The sequence below is a fragment of the Neofelis nebulosa genome, chromosome 2 (assembly GCF_028018385.1).
Source record: "Neofelis nebulosa isolate mNeoNeb1 chromosome 2, mNeoNeb1.pri, whole genome shotgun sequence".
NCBI lineage: Eukaryota > Metazoa > Chordata > Mammalia > Carnivora > Felidae > Neofelis > Neofelis nebulosa.
Window position 1 is genome coordinate 187,705,321 of NC_080783.1, and position 21,202 is coordinate 187,726,522.

Here is a 21,202-nt window from a genome sequence, read left to right on the forward strand (position 1 = left end):
GTTGAAGAATTTAATAGTGAAGGCATATTTATTTGCTTTTGTGTTAATAATACAAATATAAATTTGGTAGAGTACACATTAGGGTAAAAACATTGTTTTCACTAAATTAATAAACTTACATAACAGATTAAAAGAAAAACTGTGACTATTCAATCCATAAATCTACTGGAGTTGCTCTGTATTAATTTCACCTACCTGTCATTCTTCAATAACACCAGATGCTACATTTCGCTTAAAGCTCTGGCTTATCCATCACAACTAAAATTGAGAAGTGATTTGCTCAAGCAAATAAAATACAAAAACTACAGCTATCTTGTCAGGTTATCAAACCTGCCTATCAAAACCACAGGAATGTTAATAGGAGAGACACAAAATAATTCAAAGAATTACAAATCTTAATGATTAATTTTTTTATTTTTTTAAGTAATATCTACACCCAAGGTGGGGCTTGAACGCACAACCCTGAGATCAAGAGTTGCACGCTCCACTGACTGAGCAGCCAGGCGCCCCCAAGTCTAAATGATTTTAAAAATTACACATTGCCTACAAGAGTAATCCCGCCCTGTTTTAATCAGAGATGTCTTAGAGTGTATTTTAATTACTGAGAGAGCCACTGCCCCCTCATATCTTTCCAGTCTGTTTTTGTATGTTTATTTTTCCATATGAACTTTAGTGTCAACTTGTTGACATTGGGGGGATCACAATTAAATTTATAAACTAACTTAGAACTGACCTTTAATTACGTTGAATCACCCCATCCAAAGTAAGAGACATCTTCTCATTTGCTTGTCTAGTATGTTTCAGGAGATTTTTCAAATTTTCTTCAGATGGACTTTACACATTTCTCTTTTTTTTTTCTTTTTAAAAAATTTTTTTAATGTTTATTTATTTTTGAGAGGGAGACAGCACGAGCAGGGGAAGGATAGAGAGAGAGGGAGTCACAGAATCTGAAGCAGGCTCCAGGCTCTGAGCTGTCAGCATAGAGCCTGACGCAGGGCTCAAACTCACAGACTGTGAAATCATAACCTGAGTTGAAGTCAGACACTGAACTGACTAAGCCACCCAGGCGCCCTGGACTTTGCACATTTCTTAAGTTTATTCCTAAATGTCTGTCTTCTCTGTTGCTATTACCTACCATCATATCGGCTGATTATAATTTATATACCTGATGGCTATTTATTTCTGCCTGTTAATTTCGTGCTCTGCTTTCTTATTGAATTCTTTTACTGAGTGAATGTTATTATTCTCAGTTTTAATGTTTTATTTAATATTTAATATTAAATACAGATAGAAGTAACCCCATACAAAAGCTCTTTAGGGCTCTCAATTTTTTTTTGACTGAAGAATAATCGACACACAATGTTACAATAGTTCCAGGTGTACAACATACTGAATCAACATCTCTATACATTATGTTATGCTCACCACTAGTGAGCTTCCGTCTATCACCACCCAACACTGTTACATCGTTGACGATATTCCCTGTGCTGTACCTTTCACCCCTGTGACTCATTCATTCCATAGCTGGAAGCCTATACATCCCTCTCCCCTTCTTCCATTTTGCCCCATGCCTACCCCCATCCCCTCTGGCAACCATCAGTTTGTTTTCTGTATTCACGGGTCTGTTTCTGCTTTTGCTTGTTTGTTTGGGTTTTTTTTTTTTTAGATTCCATACATAAGTGTAATGATATAGTATTTGTCTTTCTCTGTCTGACTTATTTCATGTAGCATAATACCTTCTATGTCCATCCATGTTGATATTTGGAATGTGAAGAGATTCAGATTTGGGCAGCCACTATTATCCTTGGCAACCTAGGATTTCATATTGATCTGTAGGGTTTTTGTATATGCCAAAATAAAATGCAAGTGTCTTCATGGTAGACACAGAGAGGCACCGCTCAGACGCCTCTGCAGGAAGAACTTGTTTTCCAGCTGCAGGGAGCGCATTAGGCAGAGAGCCTCCAGCCGTCAGCTATTTCAGAATGTGCCACATCTGCAGAAAGCCGCCTGCCTGAGACCCGAATCTGGTGACTGAAGGGGCTTTGGGATGTAAAAGTCCAGCTATTTTGGCCCAACATTGAATGCTGTGATGTGTGATACTTGCTCCTGGGTTAGTTGAGGCTTGTAGGACCTTCTCATAGTTCAAGTTTTTCCTCTGCCCAGTCCTGCTTCTTCCCTCTTCCACTCACACGTGTTGATCCCTGGTAAGCTTCTTGTACCTCAAGTTACACCTCAGCTTCTGGAAAATCCATCTGGGATATGGATTGCAAATCCCTTCCTCCATGACTTAGGGTTGGTTGGCTACAATTTGCCCCAATATAGTCCTGCTTTACTGGCATCATCTGTTGCCCAGAGGTTATTCTCCCTCTTTCCTTGGACATTCGACACCTGGCTCACTGACACTGTCTGCAACACTACCCCTGTGATAATTCCTGGTAACGTCAGTGTACTCAGAGATGTGCCTTCCGACACCCCAGCCTCTCAGTTCCTTGGTGTCCTCTCCTGCAGTGGCCTTTACATCCATCCTGCCTTGGCCATTCAGTCTTGCAGTCACACCCTAGATTTTGTCATTCCAGATTATTACAACCCCTATAATCCCAATTTCATACGCTCCACTCTCCAGTCAACTACTTCTCTATTTCCAACTCACACTAATACTCCGATGATCCTTTGGTTTCACCATTACCTACAATCCATTCACCTTACTGCTTTGTCATTCCAGAGTGTTTCATGTTCTTCTTTCCTTATTGTTATGGACTGAATTGTATACCTCCAAAACTCCTGTGCTCCTGTGTTAAAGCCCTAATCTCCAACATGACTGTACTTAGAGACTTTAAGGAGGTAATTAAGATTAAAAGAGGTCATAAGGGTGGGGGCTCTAATCTGATGGGACTAGTGTCCTTATAAGAAGAGGAAGACATTATGCTAAGGGAAATTAGGAAATTAGTCCAAGAAAGACAGATACCTTACATCTCACTTATATGTGGAATCTAAAAACAAAACAAAACAAGGCAAGACAAAAAACCAAGCCCATAGATACGGAGAACAGATTGGTGGTTGCCAGAAGTGGGGGATGGGGTGGTCAAAATGGGTGAAGGGGATCAAAAAGTACAAACTTTTGGTTATAAAATCAATAAGTCACAGGGACATAATGTACAGCATGGTGACTAGAGCTAATAATATTGTATTGCATATTTGAAGATTGCTAAGAGAATAGATCTTAAAAGTTCTCACCACAAGAGAAAAAATTTTGTAAATATATATGGTGAAGGATGTTAACTAAAGGCTTATTATAGTGATCATTTTGCAATATATACAAATATCAAATCATGTTGTACATCTGAAACTAAAACGTGATATGCCAATTATACCAAATAAAAAAGGAAGAAGAAAAGGCACCTGAAATCCCTCTTTTTCCACCCACCCACAATGGAAAGGTCATGTGAGGACACAGCAAGAGGGTGACAGTCTGCAAGCCAGGAAGAGAGGCTCCACCAGAAAGCAACCCTGCCCACCCTTGGATCTTGGACTTCCAGCCTCCACAAGTGTGAGAGAATAAATGTTTGTTTTTAAGCCACCCACTCTGCAGTATGGGAGCCTCAGCTTCCTTCCTTACCTTCCACTTCCCTACCCAGTTTAAATTTTATCATCAGTCGTAACGAACCACTCCAAATGCCCTCAACTCCCTTGGCCAGATCTCAGTTTGCATTACTTGCTTGGCAAAACTGAGACCCTGGCAGAAGCTAATTCTCCCACGCCTGCGTCAATGCTGCAGAAAAACATGGCTGAAAAAACAACAACTGTGTTGACTGCACCACTTCACATTCATGACCACTTACCTCCAGTGGGCACTTAACTTCCTAGTCATTATTCTACATTTATCTAGTCCATTAACTCTCTTACTCTCGTACTTAATTATTTTACATCTTTTCCTCCCCCTTCATACAGGTTTCATCCCTCACTCCCTGCTGCTGACCTTGCTCCTTATTTCACTAATAGAGGCCACCAGGAGAGAATTCCACAGCTCCTGCTATCCAACCTGCCTGTCTGCCAGCATCTGTCCACAGGCACTCTGTCTTCTCTCCCCGGTTGGCGGTGCCCTCACTCTGCTCCTGCATTCTCCAAATGGCACTGATATTCACTCGTTAGTGGATAATTGTTGTCATGGTTTGGAGATGCTGTATTATCTCCCACCCCCGCCCCCCCAAACCAGAAAACAGTAAGGCAAAGGCTTCCTTTTATCTTGTTTCTCCTTCCAGTTATTACTCTGTTTCTCTGCTCCCTTTCAGAGGAAAATCCCTCAAAATAGCGGTCTGTTCTCACCATCTCTAATTTCCCTCCATCTGTTTCTCCCCTGAAGCCATGTCAGTCAGGTTTTCACCCCTGTTGCCCTTCCAGAGCTGGTCCACTCTCTGCCCTTCTCTTACTCAACTACCAAGCAGCATTTGACAGAGTTGGTTACCCTTTCCTTTCTGAACACATCTTCTTTACTTGGTCTGCTGTTTATCCTTCTATCTCAACAGAACCTCTATTGTTCCTCATCTCCTTTTATGTCCTTCTGGCTTTATTCAAAGATCTCCGTCCCTGTGAAGGCTTGCCCTGGCTACCCTATCTAAAATTGTAATCCTCTCCCAGCCTACCACATACATACTTTTTAATCCCCTTTCCTTGTTTTGTTTTTCTCATTAGCACTAAGTACACTTAACATAGTATATTTGACCTCCGGGCCATGTTTGTTTCTTCCCATTAGAATGCGAGCTCCGTGGGCACCTTTTGGGATGAGCACTGGGTGTTGTATGGAAACCAATTTGACAATAAATTTCATATATTGAAAAAAAAAAAAAAGAATGTGAGCTCCGTGGGGGAAGGAATTTTTGCCTTCTTTCCTTATTCACCGCTTTATCCCCAGCATCTAGAACTGTGTCTGGTATACAGCAGGTGCTCAGTAAATATTCACCGAATGAATGAACAGTAATGTCAACTTGCCCATAAATACCAGTAGCCCATCCTTCACCACAAGGACATTTGTAAATATTCAGGTTTCTACCTAGGCAAAGAAATGTTGTTCATGTGCTTGCACGTTGGTAATTCAAGTATGTTTTTAGTAACAAGCAAAAGCTTCCACAGTCACCATTAATCAAAGACTTCCAAAGAGCTTCTTTCCCAAGTTGAGGCAACTTCATCCCTCAGCAGTGATCAGGTCAAACTGTAAAGGAAGTAGACAAAGCCTTCCCGAAACTAATACAGTGTACTTCCTCTGCTCAACTAGCTCAGGATGGTAGAAAGCCAAATGGGATTTCGAAAAGTAAATTAGCCCAAATGTATATACCGAAATGGTCAGATTTCTTGCCCATAATTCTTAAGGTCACAAAAACTAGAGCCAGCAGAAGAACTGGAGAGGCTCATGAAACTTCTTGTTGCATTTCCAGTGGCCATCCACTTGGAAAATATTTATGTATTAAATGGCATGTTGCTACATTATTACAAAACACTACTGAAGTGTGTCAACACTTCTATTCACAGGAACAAGCAGCTTGAAAGATCACCCTGATAAAAACGATCTACAATCCACAACCTGAAGATTGAATATACTTCAAAGTTCATCAGAGGAAAGAAGCATCAATCAAACTCCCCCGAAGGGAATCGTCCCAGCTTGGACGTACCACCCACGTATCCTGGTCCAGGCTTCCCACCTCAAGAGCGCACGGGCGCCAGTGACAGCTTTTTATGCCTATTTCATGGACTTTTACCCTTAGCCTTAAGAGCATCTTGGTGCACATTTTATATTGGCTCCGTATTTGCTCTCTAGGTGCCAACGGACACTTATCCTAACAAAGGAGTCTGGGAATGGGCCACTTTCTGAGCAACATATGAAATTGCAACGTTAAAGGAGTAATTCTGCCACTAACCTCTCTTTTGCAAGGGAAAAACTTAAGCAAATTAACAATTTTTCCCCACTGGATGAAGAGGGCCTTGCTCAATTCTTACCTCAAAATTTAAAAACACAGGGAGTGTGTTGGCCCCTCTCTTTTGGAGAAGAGACCGAATGATGAGGTCAGTATTGCCAGGTCACCACGGCAGTGGCCCCACTGTCCCTTCTGAATGCACAGGGTTGCTTTGGGGTCTTGCTTATAAGGTACAGAAACTGTGCCATTTCAAAGTGGAAAGGATCTTCCCCTCCAGAGAGAAAAGGACTATCCAAAAGATTAGAAAAAAATTCCAAAATCGTTTATGGGCTTTTGTCTGATTACTGTTTTATGGTTTTGGTATGTCAAAATCCAGGGATAAAAATATTACACTTTCCTTCAACTATTCTTTCTGTTCATAAAGAAACTTCTTATTTCCAAGTATTGGGTCACGTCTCATGGGATATCCATGATACTGTTGCCCCTCCTCTGGGAAGACTTTTGAAGCCTGGGGATGCAAAACAGTTGTTTTTGATTGCTGCTGGAATAAGACCAATAAAGCCTTCCAAATGCACCGTCCCCCGTGTAATTTCCCATACTTCCATACTCTTTCCACAAATAGCCATTGCTATTAAAGTGTTTCAATGTTTCATTCAAAATGGATTAGTTCCTGTGGCCAGTAGCCAATGTAATTATAATGAATGTTGTATTAATCCTTATGATATTTCCCTGAATTCAGTACACACTGTATCTTAATCTTCCGCTCTTCAGTTGCTCAATTGTCCAATTAGACTGTCGGTGATCATTTATTGGGACTTATTTCATTTGTGGTACATGAGCTGACTTTTGGCATCCAAGGAATTGGTCTGGCGTATGTGATTATGGGGATATTATCCTGGTTACGCACCACTTCTCGTCTCTCCCCTAAGCAAAATTATAGAATCTCAGGGAAATAAGTGAAACGGAAAGGCTTTGGACATTAACTTTCCCAATATATGGTGTTGCCAGGTCCATTAAGAAAAATTATTCAAGATTTTAGAACAAAGTTGGTAATGTCACATATAATAATGCTATAGAAGATATTGCAACAAAAAGACTTCTGCCACCAGCAGCGAGGTTCACTAGAAGATGCCCTCCTGCTTAAAAACACTGGTACCGGATAAATTTCAACAAATAGATATTCTATACACTTTGCTAAGACCTCAAGACACTAAAGAAAATCTCCAGCGGCCTAAAACAAATACAGCTTGTTGGAACTGGTGATATGCCAACACGGGAGTTGGCTATCCTGGGGAAAGTATCCATAGTAGAAACCTAAAGCTTTGGGGGTGAATAGCATCATGGGAAATGGGAGATAAGTCTTGGGCTTATATAAGGCAGGACAATAACAGAAACAAAAAACAAAAAACCTGCCTGCCTCTGTTATGACTTTGAGTGAAAATAATAATAGTCTGTCCAGAGTTCTAACAATGAACCTGACCTCTCATGAGTCTGGGGTTCAAATTGATACCACTAATCTTACAGATTGTTCAGCCCAATAAGAGCAAGGAATAAAAAAATCTACCACATGAGGAAATAGGCCACCATGAGATAGAGCCAGCAGAAATAGAAACAACAAAACAGTTTAGAGTTTAGCATTTAAAAAGCAATCAGTGTGATTCACCATAGATTAAAGAACAAAATATAAGATTATCTCATACAAAGCAGAAAAAAGCATTTGATAACAATCCAACATAATTTTGAAGAAAATGATGTTTGTGGAAGGATATGCTTTACTAGATACCAAGACTTACAAGATGTGATAGGACGTGAAGGCATTAATGCAGGCACAGACAGACAAATGGGAGAAACGTACATCCTAGAAACAGACTCACGCACGTAGGGACTGTTGCTATATGACAGAGTTGTCGCTGAAGAACAATGGGGGAAAAAGTTCTTTTTGCTAAATGGGGCCCAATTGGCTATCTGCATGGAAAGAGTGAAGTTGGACTTCTGTCTCATCTCATATACAAAATTATTTCTAGGTAGATTAAATACTTTGTCAATCAAGACCCAGCCAGGCAAAAGAAACCGCATGTAATATGAACTAGACAAATTTAATATAAAGAATTACTAACTAATTACAAGGGGATTAACTACTTAGAGGAGTAGAGAACTACAAATAATACAGGCATAGCAGATGCAGGGAACAGCCACCACCTCTAGGGCTAGGGCAGAGCAGCCAAGAAAGAAACAAATTTGGAAGAGCGCCCCCCCCACCAAGGCTGAGATGCAGACTTCGGGGGTGTAGCTGCGCTCCACTGGTTGAGAGGGAACGGGCTGCAGGCCAGGGCTGTCTGGCAGGAAACTACCCACTGGGGTGCCGGTGAAGCTTGCTGGAAATCACCCGTCGGGTGCCAGCGAAACTCAGTGGGAAGCCACCCAAGGGCCAAGAAGCCACTTACTGCACCTGAAGGGAAAGCACGGGAACTAGGAAAAGTACCCTCCTCTTGCAGTGTCTCTTCAGCACCCTCTTCTGGCAAGACTAAGAACGTGTCAGTTGACAAAGGAGAACCCTTTATAAGGTCCAGCTCCAGGATTACAAAGCAGGACAAAAGAGGGTGGCTTTAGAGCTGAGCAAGTAATAAATTGATAACTACATAAATGTATAAGTGTGACAATAAAGCTTTTGGAAGCTACTACAATAAAATATTGTTTAAAACAATAAAGATTTTAGAAGATACTACAAAAGAAGAGCCTCATGACCTCAGTGCGCCTGAAGCATTTACACACCAAGCATAAAGGAAAAGAGTCATCATTCGATTACATTAAGACACTATTCAACAAAAGATACCATTAAGACAGTGAAAAAATAATCCTCAGAGTGGCAGAAGAAGCCGGCAGCACATGTAATCAATGAAGAACTAGTATCCAGAAAATATAAAGGACTCCTACATATGGCAAATGTATTTTCCAGAGGTAACATCAATATCTCCCACCCTGTATGCCTTTATACAGCCTGGCTTTCTAATTCTCTAATAGTTAACTGGAACATCTTACCTATCAATAAGAAAAAGAAAAAGGACATACAATCCAATAGTATATTGGGTAAAAATACTAAATAAGCATTTCACAAATGAGGAACTACAATAGCCAATAAATGTATAAAAAGTTCATCAACTTCATTGGATTCAGGAAAACGCAAATTAGAACCACATTGGATACATCCAGCAGAACGGCAAAATTTTTAACATCTGACAGTCTTAAAAGTTGATGAGGAAGTGAGTCATGAAAATGTTCTTAGCCTGGACCCTCTAGAAAGCAGAGCCTGAGACAAGGATTAAGAGAAGGACCAATGCTTTATTTTAGATGTGTTAGCTGAGGGCAATGAGGTGAGGGAAGAAGAGAAGGAAAGCTGGGATGCGTTGTGATGCTTATTGACCACCCCAGATAATGTTGCCATAAACATCTTTGTTCCTGGGATCTGGCTCACATGGGCAGAGATTTTTTATTAGTGCTTCGCAACCAGCTTCAAAGAGACACAGAAGGTTGTTCGTGAAACATGGTCATTCTTCATGTGGGTTGCAAGGGTTGCGAGAAGAACTACACTTTGAAAGAGAGAAAGGAGGCTCCCGGCTCCTGGCTTTTCTTGTTTACATCACATGGAGCTACTCCCCGTGGCTCTCTGGCAGATCTCCATAGCGTGGATTTCAGACAAATCTGGAATTGGCTAGGTGAGCAGGTGCAGTTTGGGCGCTCAGAAAGAGAAAGAGAGAAAAGGAGGCATTTGAGGGAATCTGAAAGCACATCATGAGGTGTGTGTCACGATAAAAGACATTCACATACACTGCCGATGGAGTGCTAAATTGGTACAACCACTTCAGGAAAATGTTGGGCTATTTTTGGTAAAGTTTAAGGTATATGTAGCCTACAACCTACCAATGCTACTCCCAGGTTCATACCTTTTGGAAATCTGTACACATGTGAACAGATCACTCAAACAGAAATGTTTATAGTAGCATTATTTATAGTAGTCAAAAGCTGGAAGTAACTCAAATGCCCGTCAACAGGAGAATGAAGAAATAAATAGGTTGTTGTTTGTTCTTACTGTGTCATACTTCAGTGTACGCACCGAAAATGAGCAAACTGTGATTACACATAGCCATATGGGTAAACTCAAGAACAAAATGTGAATTGGAAAAAGTAAGCCACTGAAGTAAAATGTACATTATAAAGCCCTTTATGTGATACTCAAAGATATATAAAATTTAACAACATCCTTTTTAAGATTACATAATCTGTAATAAAACGATAACAAAAAGCAAAGAGATTATAACCACACAATTTAGAATAGTCATTATCCCTGTAGAGGAGGGAGAGGAATGCAGAGGGAAGGATCTCCCAAAAGGCTTCAAAACTATTGGTGAGGCTCTATTTTCCAAGCTGGATGATGGACACACTTCTGTTCATTTATGTCTTATAGTCCTCATACATTATCATTCTCTATGGTATTCTTTGTTATATTACTCCTTGGGATACAAAAATAATTTGTTTTATAATTAATAAAATGTGTCAATCTGAAGGATCATCGTTAGTATGGACCTTGAGCAAAATAGGATTCTCAGAGGTGATAATTAAATTCACGATGCTTACCCACTGTGTAGAAGAGAAATTGACTTGGTCAAGGACTCTACATATTTGATCTCTATGACAATAGATGCCTACTTTAGAAACACTTATTAGATCCTGAATCAAATAAACATTCTTTTTTTTTAAGTTTTTAAAAATTTATTTAAGTAATCTCTACACCCCATGTGTGGCTCGAACTCTAAACCCTGAGATCAAGAGTCACATGCTCTTCCGATTGAGCTAGCCAGGCACCCCCAAATAAACATTCATATATGTCAAATTTATATACAACAGTCATGGTAGCAAATTCAACTGTGATATTTGCAAAATCACATGTCTCTTGATTTTATTCTAGCCAAAAAGAAGGAGTTTATGCTCATTGGTAAAGAATACCAACATACACTCTGGGAGATTTTTTTTTAACTTTATTTATTTTATTTGGAGAGAGACAGAGACAGTGCAAGTGGGAGAGGGGCATAGAAAGAGGGAGAGAGAGAATCCCAAGCAGGTTCTTCACCCTCAGACCAGAGCCCTGTGTGGGGCTCAAACTTACGAACTGTGAGATCATGACTTGAGCTGAAACCAAGAGTCAGACACTTAACTCACTGAGCCACCCAGGTGCCCCTAGGAGATTTTTTTTTTAAGTATTAAACCCCAGACTGAGAATTATGATTTATGATCTTGGGCTTAGTATTTATTAAAAAAAACTAGGAATAAGATTACACAAGGAATCATAATTATATTGGAAATAATAATTTTTTTTATATTTGACAGTAACTAGTTATATATTATGTAATTTTAATAACATATAATTATTAGGGACACCTTGGTGACTCAATCAGTTAAGTGTCTGACTCTTGGTTTTGGCTCAGATCATGATCTCACGGTTTGTGGGATCAAATTCCATGTTGGGCTCTACACCCACAGCATGGAGCCTACTTGAGATTCTCTCTCTCCCTCTCTCTGCCCCTCCCTCTATGGCTCGCTCTCAAGAAACTAAATAAACTTTTAAAAATATGTAATTATTGCAATATCTATACATTACATACAAGCATACCTCAGATATATTGCAGGTTCAGTTCTAGATCAATGCAATAAAGCAAACATAGCAATAAAATGAGTCAAATGAGTTTTTTGTTTCCCCGTACATATAAGATATGTTTAAACTATACTATAGTCTATTAAGTGTGTAATAGCATTATGTCTAAAAAAACAATGTCCATACCTTCATTTAAAAATACTTGGGGTGCCTGGACTGCTCAGTCGGTTAAGTGTCCGACTTCGGCTCAGGTCATGATCTCATGGTTCATGGATTCAACCCCCATGTCAGACCCTATGCTGACAGCTCAGAGCCTGGAGCCTGCTTTAGATTCCGTGTCTCCTTCCCTCTCTCTCTCTGCCTCTCCCTTGCGTGTGTTCTCTCTCTCTCTCTCTCTCTCTCTCAAAAATACATAAATAAACTTAAAAAAATGAAAAAAAAAAAAAACTTTCTTGCTGGAGCACCTGGATGCTTCAGCTGGTTAAGCATCTGACTCTTGATTTCGGCCCAGGCCATGACCTCATGGTTTGAGTGCGAGCCCCTCATGGGACTCTGTGCTGAGGGTGCGGAGCCTGCTTGGGATTCTGTCTCCCTCTCTGTCTGAGAGATAGAGACCAGCTTGCTCTCTATCTCTCTCTCAAAATAAATAAAAAATCAACTTAAAAAAAACACTTTATTGATAAAAAATGCTAATCATCATCTGAGCTTTCAGCAAATTGTAATCTTTTTGCCGGTGGAGGGTCTTGCCTCCATGTTGACGGCTGCTGACTGATCCGAGTGAAGGTCACTGAAGGGCAGGTGTGGCTGTGGTGATTTCTTAAAATAAAACAAGGAAGTTTGCTGCATCTATTGATTCTTTCTTTTACAGAAGATGTCTCTGTAGCATGCAATGCTGTTTGATAGCATTTTACCCCACAAGAGAACTTCTTTCGGAATTGAAGCCAATCCTCTCATACCCTGACACTGCTTTATCAACTCAGTTTATGTGATATCCTAAATCCCGTGTTGTCATTTCAACAATCTTCACAAAATCTTCACCAAGAGGAGATTCCATCCCAAGAAACCACTTCCTTTACTGTTCTGTAAGAAACAACTCTTCATCTGTTCAGGTTTTATCAGTGAGATTGCAGCCATTCAGTCACACCTTCAGCTCAACTTGTAATTCTAGTTCTCTTGATCTTTCCACCACATCTACAGTTACTTCCTCCACTGAAGTCTTGAACTGCCCAAAGTCACCCTTGAGGTTTGGAACCAACTTCTTTCAAACTCTTGTTCAGATTAATATTTTGACCTCTTCCCATGAATCACGAATATTCTTAACGACATCTAGAATGGTGGATCCTTTCCAGAAGGTTTTCAATTTACTTTGCCCAGATCCATCAGAAGAATCACTGTCTATGGCAGCTATAGCCTTAAGAAATGTGTTCCTTAAATAATAAGACTTGAAAGTCAAAATTAATCTTTGATTCGTGGGCTGCAGAATGGATGTTGTGTTAGCAGGCATGAAAACATTGTCTTGTTATATATTTCCATCAGAGCTGTTGGGTGACCAGGTGCATTGCCAATGAGCAGTAATATTTTGAAAGGATTTTTTTTTTCTGAGCAGTTTTCAACAGTAGGCTGACAGTATTCAGTAAAGTATGTTGTAAACTGATGTGCTGTCATCCAGGCTGTGTTGTTCCAACACAGACAGAGTAGATTTAGCATAATTCTTAACAGCCCTAGGATTTTTGGAATGGCAAAGGAACGTGGACTTCAACTTAAAGTCACCAGCTTCATTAGCCTCCAACAAGAGTCAGCCTGTTCTTTGAAGCTTTGAAGCCAGGCATTGACTTCTCTCTAGCTATGAAAGTCCTAGGTGGCATCTTCTTCCAATATAAGGCTGTTTTGTTATGTTGAAAATCTGTTGTTTAGCGCAGCCACCTTCACTGATTATCTGACCTAGATCTTCTGGACAACTTGCTGCTGCTTCTCCTTACACTTTTGATGTTCTGGAGATGGCTTCTTTCCTTGAAGCCATGAACCTGCCTCTGCTAGCTTCAAACTTTTCTTCTGCAGCTCCCTCACCTCTCTCAGCCTTCAAAGAATTGACGAGAGTTAGGGGTCTTGCTCTGGATTGGGGAATACTGTGGTTGGTTTGATCTTCTATCCAGACCACTAAGACTTTAAAGGCTTTCTCTCAATCAGCAATAAGGTTGTTTTGCCTTTTTTTTTTTTTTTTAAATCATCGTGTGCTCACTGGAGTAGCACTTTTAATTTCCTTCAAGAACTTTTCCTTTGCATTCACAACTTGGCTAACTGGCTTGAGAGACCCAGCTCTTGACTTATCTTGGCTTTCCACACACCTTTCCTCACTACGCTTAATCATTTCTAGCTTTCGATTTAAAGTAAGAGACGTATGGCTCTTTCTTTCACTTGAACACTTAGAAGCCACTGTAGGGTTATGAAATGGCTTTGTGTCAGTATTTCCATGTCTCAGGGAATACAGATGTCTGAAGACAGGGAGAGAAACGGGAACAGTTGGTCAGTGGAGTAGTCAGAACACACACAACATTCATCCATTGAGTTTTCCATCTTACATCGATGAAGTTTGTGGTTCCCCAAAACAATTGTAATAGTAACATTAAAGGTCACTGGTCACAGATCACTATAAATATAATGATAATGAAAAAGTTTGAAGTATTCTGAGATTACCAAAATGTGACAGAGACACACAAAGTGAGCAAATCCTGTTGGAAAAATAGCTCAACACAGGGTTGCCACAAACTTTCAATTCGTTAAAAAAAAAAAAAAAATCCATTATCTGTGAAGTGCAATAAATCCAAGTATGCCTGTAATTAATTCATTCATTAATTTTAATCTATACATTAAATTTTTTTAATGTTTATTTATTTTTAGAGAGACAAACAGAGCAGGGGCAGGGGAGGGGCAGAGAGAGAGGGAGACCCAGAATTCGAAGCAGCCTCCAAGCTGGCAGTGCAGAGCCCAAGCCAGGCTCGAACTCATGAACTGCAAGATCACGACCTGAGCTGAAGTCGGATGCTTACCGACTGAGCCACCCAGGCGCCCCTAATATATACATATTCTGGTCCAGCCTTGACTATAAGGAAATTCTAGGTCACAAACTGGGATGAGGGGAAAGATATATAAAAACAAAAATCTCAAGAAACTGAAAATACTGTGTTTATTCAGGTGCTTCCCTGATAATTTCTGTTGAAGGTAAAGAAAGACAAAGTACTTACTACCCAGTGAGCCGTGCAAAAAGGCTTGTTAGCTGACTAGTCAGGCTGAGGCAGAGACCAGAATCCCAAAGTAAGATTCAATTTGAATTGCTCTGTTTTTTTTTTTTAACATTTATTTATTTTTGAGACAGAGAGAGACAGAGCATGAACAGGGGAGGGGCGGAGAGAGAGGGAGACACAGAATCTGAAACGGGCTCCAGGCTCTGAGCCATCAGCCCAGAGCCCAACGGGGGGCTCGAAATCACGGACCGCGAGATCGTGACCTGAGCTGAAGTCGGACGCCCAACTGACTGAGCCACCCAGGCGCCCCAAGAATTGCTCTGTTTTTTATCATAACTTACAGATATTCTCAGTGTTTCCTGACATCAGAAATTAAGAAGAAAAAAATCCCTCTGAGATGTCATATTGTTTTTACCACAGAGATTGGCTTGATCTCTCAGGCTCAGAACCCCTAGTCCCAAGGCTTGTGATAATGCCAATATTTGGAAAACATATTTTAGAAAATATCAGAGAGTCACTTACTGTGTCTCTTGTAGGGAATAATGCTAGTTCATAAAACATGCTTTATATTTACTTAAGGCACAACGAGAGGAAGTTCCATCTGTCTGCCTTCCCACAGTTGCTTGTGTTAACCATGGCCCTGGTGATTTTCAACCAGGGCGAAGAAGCAGGTTAGGTGGTCATGACAGCAGAGGAAGGGAGTGGGGAAGAAACAGTGATGGAGGCAGAGACTGCAGGTTGATGGCAGAAGAGTGGAATGGAAATGGAGACAAACAGAGAAGCTCTAGGTGGCGGAAGCCAGAATGAGAGTTACCTTAAGGACGGGATCAGGATGGGGAGCCCAGTGTGGATGGGTAGAGCCGAGACTTAAAGGGGAATTGAGATGGGGGATGGATACACATTGAGTAAGGCTGGCACAGGAATGACAGGAATGCCCACGACGGGGGGGGGGGGGGGGGGGGGGGCTGAATATCTTCCCGGGTGAACGAGGAAGGAGATGTGGGTTATAAAAGAAGGGAATAAAAATAAGAATGGAGTGAGAATGGAGTACGCTGCAATGCGCACTTGTTCCTTCATTCTCAAATAATCATGGGGCAGCCACTGTGTGAGGCACTATTCTGGGTGCCGAGAATTCAAGGGTGAACAAGGCCACATCTCTTCCCACATGGAACTTAGATTCTAATGAGGAAGATGAAAAATAAACAACTTTCTTATGTAATCTTGTTAGGAGAAGTGCTACAGATAAAAGCCAGCTAAAAGGATGGAGTGATGGGTGGTGGTAAGGAAAAACTTCAAAACCCTTCCGCTGTGAATAGATCCCTTCCTCTCTCAGCTGCTCAGGATTCTTTTCTTCTAATATTTCTTCTCTCTTCCTCCATAAATCTTTTCCTCTCTACTGGATCAGTCCCCTAGATATACAGAGATAATCTGCTGTTATTTTTTCCCATCTGTAAAAAAATTCTCGTGTCCCCCCTCAAAAAACAAAAATTCCCACGTCCCTAACTTGCCCTCCAGCTAGCATCCATTTTACCTTTTCACAGCAAAATTCCTTGAAGGAATTGTCTATCCACCTAACTGCAACCCCTCCCTGTTCTTTCCCTCAAACATATTCCCAGAAGCTTTTGCCCACACCATTTCCTGAACTGCTCTTGTCAGTGTCACGAGTGACCTTGGTGCTATTAAATCTATGGTCAATTCTCAGACCTCTGCTTACTTGACCTTTGACACATTTGACGGTGTCCCCCATCAAATCCCTTTTCCACTAGGCTTTCAGGGTGCTGCATTTTCTTGCTTTTACTCTTACATCACTATCTTTTCGTTCTGAGGCTCATTTCTCCAATCTCTTAATGTTGGGAACCCTCACACTTTGTCTATTTTCTATCTACCTTACATCCTCGGTGTACTAACCAAGTCTTGTAGTTTTAAATACCACCTCCACACCGATGACTCATAAACATACAGTTCCAGCTCAGATCAGTCCCCTGGACCCAGACTCATATACCTAAATGGATTTCTAACAGCCATTTCCATTAGCATGTCCAAAACTGAACTCTCCATCTTCCCACCCAAACCCATTCTTCTCATTACCTTCTCATCTCTGTGAGTGGAACTAATTCCTTCTAGTTACTTCAGGGGAGAACAACTGGGGAGTTATCCTAGACTCCTTTGTTTTTCCCTCCCCATACTTCCAAACCCAATAAGTCCTACAGTATCTGCCTTTAAAGTATGTCTGGAATCAGGGTGCCTGGGTGGCTCAGTTAGTTAAGCATCTGACTTCGGCTCAGGTCATGATCTTATGGTTTGTGAGTTCGAGCCCTGCATGGGGCCCTGTGCTGACAGCCCAGAGCCTAGAGCCTGCTTTGGATTCTGTGTCTCCCTCTCTGTCTCTGCCCCTCCCCTGCTCTTAATCTCTCTCTCTCTCTCTCAAAAATAGATAAACATTAAAAAAAAAAAAGTATGTCTGGAATCTTGTATCACATCCATTGCCAGCACACTAGTCCAAGCCACCAGCATCTCTTGCCTGGCTATTATTGCCCTGAAAAGAATAGTTAGGGGTGGGGGAAGGGAAAGGGCAGCCCAGGCAGCAGAGGGGAGAAGCAGTGTGATGGGGTAGAGTGGGTTTCCAGATAGTATTTAACTATTGGAGCAGAGAGTGCATGGCAAATAGTGGGGAGAGCTAATGTTGAGCTATTGTAGAAAGGGCATCAGGAACCGGGTTGGTGGGGGAGGCTGTCTGGAATGTCACCCTATGGAGTTTGGGTTTCTTCTGAGCCAGTGAGGACTCATTGACACCTCACCAGACTGGCTTTAGCATGGAAAACAGACCGAGCAAGTGGAGACTGGGGACACCAATCTGGAGGCTGTTGCAGTAGTGTAAGCAAGAGATGGTGGCCAGCCGGACTAGAGCAGGACCAGAAAATAGAGAAGGAGGCACATTCAAGACAATTAGGAGGGAGAATGGACAGGACAGACCCGCTCATTGGCTGTAGGCAAGATATGGGAGACACGCCTTGAGCTTGGGGACTGAATGGATGCTGCTCCTGCTGTTCTCTGGGGTGCTATACTCACTCAGGCCTGACCCCCCAACACAGCTGTGACAGAAGGTTTTGTGGGGAGACGAGAAAGCAAGTTCAGCCTTAATGAACTGAAGTGCCTGAAAGAGTGATGGTTGGATACACAGACTTAGAGCTAAGGAGCTGTGGCTGAGCAGAGGTGATATTTGGAAGTACAGATGGTAATGGAGACCAGAGAAGGGAAGGAGCTGGCTCAGGAGAGATGGATAGAGGGGCAGAGGGGGAGAAGGCCCGGTCTAGAACTCTGGGGAACACAGACATTTCAGAGAAGAAGAACCAAGAGGACGTCAGAAAGGGTAAGGTTTAAGAAGTGGAGAGGGAACCAGGAAAGGGTAGTTGTCACAGAGGCAGGAGAGAGTTTCAAGGCCAGAGGGGGTCACAGCTGAGCCTGAAACACATCCACTGGAGTTATCAACATGGAAGCCATTGGTGACCTAGGCAGGAGCAGTAACTCATTGGTGTCTGAGGCCACACAGGGTTGAAGATCAAGAGGTGAGTCCTGGGGCATCTGGGTGGCTCAGTCGGCTGAGCATCCGACTTCGGCTCAGGTCATGATGTCACAGTTCGTGGGTTCGAGCTCCACTTTGGGCTCTGTGCTGACATCTCAGAGCCTGGAGCCTGCTTCAGATTCTGTGTCTTCCTCTCTTACTGGCCCTCCCCTGCTAGCACTCTGTCTTTCTCTGTCTCTCAAAAAATAAATAAAAAATAGAAAGAGGTGAAGCCAGAGAGAATTAATACCTTTAAAAAATTAGGGTTCCTGGGCCACCTGTGTGGCTCAGTTTCTTAAGCGTCTCTCAATTTTCAGTTCAGGTCATGATCTCATAGTTCATTGGTTCAAGCCCTGCGTGGGGCTCTGAGTTGACAGCACGGAGCCTGCTTGGGATTCTCTCTCTCCCTCTCTCTCTGCTCCTCGCCCGCTGGCACACTCTCTCCCTCTCTTTCAAAATAAATAAATAAACTAAAAAAAAAAATTCTCTTAAAAAAAAGATTAGGGTTCTCATCCATCCTCTAGGTGATACTAAATAATTTTTCAGGGGCGCCTGGGTGGCGCAGTTGGTTAAGCGTCCGACTTCAGCCAGGTCACGATCTCGCGGTCCGTGAGTTCGAGCCCCGCGTCAGGCTCTGGGCTGATGGCTCGGAGCCTGGAGCCTGTTTCCGATTCTGTGTCTCCCTCTCTCTCTGCCCCTCCCCCGTTCGTGCTCTGTCTCTCTCTGTCCCAAAAATAAATAAAAAACGTTGAAAAAAAAAAATTTAAAAAAAAAAATAAAATAAATAAATAATTTTTCAATTTTCAAAATAAAGTAAAACTTGCATGTATGCTAAAATTCAAATAAGCCCTTTCTTATTTATTTATTTATTTATTTATTTATTTATGAGAGAGCACACACACGTGAGCTGGGAAGGGGCAGGCGGAGGGAGAGAAAGGGAGAGAAAGAGATTATTAGGCAGGCTCCATGCCCAACTTGGAGCCCGATGCAGGGCTCGATCTCATGAACTGCGAGATCATGACCTGAGCTGAAATCAAGAGTCAGACGCTTAACCAACTGAGCCACCCAGGTGCTCCTCTAAATTATTTTAAATGCATAGTTAACATATTGCTACTTTTAATTGAAAATAACTTTTGTTGTTCCTATCACACTACTTCTAAATGTTTATTTATGTTTGAGAGAGAGAGCAGCGGAGGGGCAGAGAGAGAGAGAGAGAGACAGAGGATCCAAAGCAGGCTCTGCGCTGACAGCAGAGAGCCTGATGCGGGACTTGAACTCACGAACTGTGAGATCACGACCTGAACTAAAGCCAGGCGCTTAACCGACTGAGCCACCCAGGTGCCCCTCACCCTACTTCTTTGTAGAGTTGCTTCTCCTTTTGGTGCCTCAAGCACATGCCTGGTTTGTCCATTTGGTGACCCAGCAGAGTTTGGCTCTGATGGAGACAGGAAAGAAGGGAGAGCAGGGGGCGGGATGTGTGGTAGAGACAGAAGTAGGGTCTTTTTTTTTTTTTAATGGAGGAGGTTTTTGCATGTTGATAGGCTATAGATAGAAACTCATATTCTTGGAGGCTAAGAATGCAAAAAGTGCTCATCAGTAAAACAAGAGGGTTGAAGGTGGGTGGGATCTGGAGCACAAGAAGGACAGCTGAGGATATGGAGTCCACACCCATGTGCTACAGAGGCACAGGTAGCCCCTGACCACAGTGGCCACAGCTGTGAGGGACCATGGGGCAGTGGGTCTGAAGGAAAGGACAAGCCACTGACCACACCAAGGCAGGTGCTAAGTCTGGGCCAGAGCTGGGAAAAGAGAAAGAGGGAAGCGGGTGCCTTCTGAGTTGAAACATCAAGCCCTGACCCATCCAAGAAGGTGGGGCAAAAAAGAGGTCCAACCTTTCCCTTGGCACCCTCCAGGTGAAGGCAAAGGGGAGAAGGAGAGACCACCAGCCTGGGAAGAGCCTGCTAAGACCTCCTCTGGTCAAGACCTCTCATTGGAAAGCTCTCCCTTCCCAGGCCCCCGGTCCCATCCCCACCTGCCAAGATGCCCCCTGTCTATTGGCTGGAAGGATGGGAGAACTGAAGTGTCTCCAACCGAGGCCTATCTCAGCCTCTGAATTTCTGCCCCTACGGTGTGCAGGCTCTGATTTTTTGTTTAAGTGTTCTTAAAATACACATTTCCGCTAGAGGTAGGGCCCTGGCCACTGAGAGGGCGCGCTGCTGGGGAAGGGGGATGTATGCAGAAGGTATAGCTGTGGCCATTCAGTCCATGATGTCACAGTGGTCACCCCAGAAAGTATAGATAGAAGGGTAGAGGGCAGCAATTGTGTTGAAAAGGGGGGTGGGCCAGGGGATACACTATTTTTACTTAGATTAAGTGGTGTGTGTGTGCCTGTGTCACGTGTGTGTGTGTGTGTGTGCGTGAGAGAGAGAGAGAGAGAGCGCCCACAAGTAAGGGAAGGACAGAGGGAGAAGGAGAAAATCTTAAACAGGCTCCATGCTCAGCGTAGAGCTGGATGTGGGGCTCAATCTCACCACCGTGAGATCTGACCTGAGCCGAGATCAAGAGTCGAAACACTTTGCTGAGCCACCCAGGCACTTCATAGTGTCTTTCAGATGGCCTGGGTGAAAACGTGGAAGTACGTGGAGTGTCTAAAGCCCTCTACAAGGCTTCCTTTGGTGCCACCCTGGAGAAAAGAATTTTCAGAAGCCCAGGCTCTGGACGTGGAGAATCATGCTGGCAGAGCAGGAGTTAATGCCCCCTGGTTTGCCCTTCTGTGAGACCAAAATGTTCCATTCCAGACTGAGGCAAGCAGCTTGGGAAACAGCTGCCCATCACCCAATGAATC

General features: G+C 42.5%; 1 long non-coding RNA gene across 1 annotated transcript in view; it reads left to right on the top strand.

Annotated features, from left to right (window-relative positions):
- The window catches only part of LOC131504854 (uncharacterized), a 43,549-nt gene extending 37,088 nt beyond the window's left edge, over window positions 1-6,461 (top strand). The window contains exons 3-4 of the long non-coding RNA XR_009258169.1: window positions 3,438-3,547; window positions 5,524-6,461. This is a non-coding gene — a long non-coding RNA (uncharacterized LOC131504854). The remainder of the gene's footprint in view (window positions 1-3,437; window positions 3,548-5,523) is intronic.
- Window positions 6,462-21,202: the final 14,741 nt, after the last annotated feature.